Here is a 3,830-nt window from a genome sequence, read left to right as displayed (position 1 = left end):
GATTGATACACGCTGTCATCCATCTCTATGTGGTGCTGCCACTGCGGTGGCTCCGGTGTTGGAGGGGGAGAGAGGGCTGTCCGTAGCTGCGGTAGTGGAGTGCTGGTGTTGAGTCGCCTTTGCATGTCCATTATCTGGTGCTACAACCTTTGATTACCTTTTATTAACATATGAAGGGCTTGAAGGACCTCAGGCGCTGTTTCTGTTGTAGAGGGAGGAGTACTCCTGAAAGGGGGGGCTGTATAATCGTGCTTAGGACACTGTGTGGCCACTCAGGGGCATCGGTTAGAATGCAGTCCAGACAAGATGTTCCCTTTAGTCGTTTATTGAAACAGAGGCTGAGTAGGTTTGTTTGTGTGTGTGGTTCTACAACAGAGATAAATGAAATGTTAGTACAATCTCTATGTATATTCAATAGATTAATGCCTTATACTATTATACAATATAACAACCATGCTAAATCACGTTTTCCTTTAGCTGGTCTTGTGACAAAGGCTTAAACCAAAGCAGCTACAAACTCAAATGAAGAATAATAATAATAATGTTCACATCTCTGAAATATCTACTCAAATAGGTACAACAATAATAATGCATCATGGTAAATCAGCTAATACTATACAGTATTAAGGCCAATGGTGTAAAGTAGCTGGAAAACACTGGATGCTGCACTTTATACATCCATGTAAAGATATCAATTAACACTGTAATGAACATGGTTTACATTGTGTGGCGAACTACAAAAAATAACCACTGTACTACAATCTTCTGGGCTCGTAAGGCCATACCTTCTTAATATATATCGTTGTACATTGTGCGCCGCTATTATACAGCAACACTAAACGAGCGGCAGTACGTTGGGTGAATTTACCATACAAACGAACACAATGCAAACGTTCTTATGAGGTAAACTAACAGCAAATGTTGGGTTTACTTACTGTTGCGAACACTATTTCGATATATATACTGTACACACGTCTCAGTCTTCCCAGCCGACGCTCCCTCGCTGTCTCGCGCTGAATATCGGCTATTTACTTTCGCATAGCGGAGCGCTGGGCTGTTCCAATTGGTTGCAGTAAAAACCAACCTGTCAGCAGCAGTACTCCTTCGTCACATTATCTTCACTTAATTGACTTGTCTCTCCCAATTGAACTAATGACAGTGCTTTGCATTTTGTATTAGCAGTTCTATGCTGCTCTCTGCTGGAACATACAATACGCCTCTTCACTTTGTTTTCTGTGATTTTGATGTGGCATGGAGAGTTGGCATGGCATTCTAAATCCTCCATAGAATATTTACATTAACTTTTTTATTAACCAAAACTTTGGTCTTTCCCATACCTTAATAATATCATAAGCAAGAATTGGAAAATCGTTGGCATTGGATATAAAAAAATAAATAAAATTAAAGTCTTTGGACTTTGAGTGTCCTCCAATATCTACATTCTTGTCTGGTGATATGGTTGCAGGGACACTACCTGACCAGAATGGATCTAGTAATAATATAGTTTGGACCTGGACTGACTGGTACTGCTTTGGGTCTTGCTTACTAGGAACTGAGTGGACCCAAAAAGACCTCTGCTCTGAACACAGTCTATAGAGATACAACAAATTCACAAAGTGACACAATTTTCTGTCACCTGCTAAGATGAATATCAACACTGCACTATCCGAAATGAGCACAGCCTCCATCACACAGCATGATGTAAATTGAAGTTGTTAAGCCCGATAAGGAATCCATGTAAAAGCCAATGTGCCATTAATGGGACTGGTGTTGCTGTTATTGAGTCTGATTTAATAAGGGAATTGGGATGGTGATTAAGGTCATCTTCATCTTCCCCGCTTCGTCCAAAAATAGTCCTACATCTGAGCTCATGAGACTGTGTGCACTTCCACTTCTACACACTGCTGTTGGCATCTTAATTTGCTTCTGCCGGGCAGGTTTACTCCTCTGCGATCCTTTCCGAGAGGATTATACACCATCCCTATTTTATTCACCTCCAATTCTAATATAAACATTTTAGCTAGTGGCAAAAAAGAGACATCTTATTTGATTCAGTTTTCTTCCCACATAAGGCTGTGTGCTCATTCAGGTTGAAGAGAGCACTCACAGGTAAAACCTGCTTAATAATTGCTATTTTTCCACATTTGTTTTCTTGTGTTGTATTTACGCACAGGTCACAGGAAATAGAAAAAGCTCCAATATTAAGTTATTATACAGGGGTCACAGCTGCTGACTTTCAACCATGACAGAACTCTGTCTCATCATTCCTTTTATACAGCTGCATGCCGCTAAGGCATTCTGCAGATGCATTCAGCCGGCAAGTGACTGCTGCATTCATAAGGTGAAATACCTGACTGCTCTCCCAGGGGTGGGCTATGATTGAGCAACTTTCCCAGTTCTCCAGACAAAACAGCACTCCGGCGTGAGAAGCATGGATGGGCTGGACTCTGCTACTGTCTATGTACAAAGAGATGCTGCTCCTAAAGTGATGAGTAAGCATTCCTGGCTCATTATTTTTTCAGCTATAGGCACAGGTTGTCACTTTGGCTGCAGAGTCAAAACTTGAGTCAAAAATTCTAGACTTTTTCCTCCAGACTCTCATAGTTTGAGCTCTCAGTAAAGATCTTTATTACCTTACCAAGTTGAGCTTTTGCTGCACACTGTTCCGGTTTTTGACAGTAGGAAGACATACTTGTTCTTATGTATGGATTGGTAAAACAGAGATACAACTACTAACCTGGGTCAAAAAATCTCAAGATTACAAATGAAAGATTAATTGTCTGTCTATAAACTATCATAGAGATGCACGTGCAACCAGGGGGCAGAAAGCAGAACTCTGTCTGAGTTACTTTTTACTTATTACCCTTTTAAAAAGTAATATTACTTAACTTAATACTGGCTATTAAAAGAAAATTACATCATTTGTTACGTTACTATTACTTTCAATCACCCCACCCCATCCATTAAATGTTAGGTTCCACTAAAGGACACAAGGCGGATGATAAGAACACAGGCAGGTTTTATTATCAATGTGCTCGAGAAAAACCAGAGGATTGGGTTGGAAGCAGAGAATTACAGACTGAGTGGGGGTCCAACAATGGCGTCCTAGAGCTCTGTTCTGGGCGGACAGATTGGCTGGCAGGCTGCAGGCAAGCGAACAGTCAGGCAGGCAGCGACTCAGCACACAGGAACAACTGTAGCAGACAGAAACAAGACGTTAGGTACTTATCACCCAAATACTCAAATAAAGAAGAATTCGAGGAGTCGGCCAGCGCAATTATACCACTGGAGGTAAACTGACGAACTGGTGAAGAGTGGAAGCTGACTGAGTATTTGACTGCATTGGTTGATTGCTTGATGAGCCACAGGTGCGAGACGCTGCAGGTGGTGATGAGCCAGGAGCCACAACCGGACACGCCCACAAACACACATAGGGTGCTTCTCCAGTCTCTTATTTGTCGTTTCCTCGCTCCTCGCTCCTCGATCCTCGCTTGAACTGGAAGTTGTTCCGCTCTGCCATCTTGCAGGCCGTCCCAGACCTCTTATTTGCGCGCCGAGGAGTGAGGATCGAGGAGTGATCTCTAAGGAGCTATGAGCAAGGGTACACCAGTGCATCCTTCGCGGAAGTCTTTTAATGACCGACACGCCCAATTACTGGGTAGTCGTTGATTGGACGCTGCAGCTGATCTGATACATCAGGACAGATTAAACTCAAGTGTATCACTGCAAGGTCTTAGCCTTCGTTTGAGTTGTTTTATGATTTACTGTCTAGTTAAAATCTGTGTTCATTGTAGGTCTGAACAATAAAGGCCCCACATACAACTTTATTT

The 3,830-nt window shown here is 42.2% G+C and overlaps 1 long non-coding RNA gene across 1 annotated transcript; it reads right to left on the bottom strand.

Moving 5' to 3' along the window:
* Nucleotides 1-3,002: 3,002 nt before the first annotated feature.
* Nucleotides 3,003-3,659, bottom strand: LOC123977903. The gene is made up of 2 exons (XR_006826787.1): nt 3,284-3,659; nt 3,003-3,194 (listed from the first exon to the last, which is right to left on the bottom strand). It is a non-coding gene; the product is annotated as an uncharacterized LOC123977903 (long non-coding RNA).
* Between the last annotated feature and the right edge of the window lie 171 nt (nt 3,660-3,830).

Source organism: Micropterus dolomieu, linkage group LG10 (assembly GCF_021292245.1).
Source record: "Micropterus dolomieu isolate WLL.071019.BEF.003 ecotype Adirondacks linkage group LG10, ASM2129224v1, whole genome shotgun sequence".
Lineage (NCBI taxonomy): Eukaryota > Metazoa > Chordata > Actinopteri > Centrarchiformes > Centrarchidae > Micropterus > Micropterus dolomieu.
This window is presented reverse-complemented; position numbering and strand designations above follow the sequence as displayed.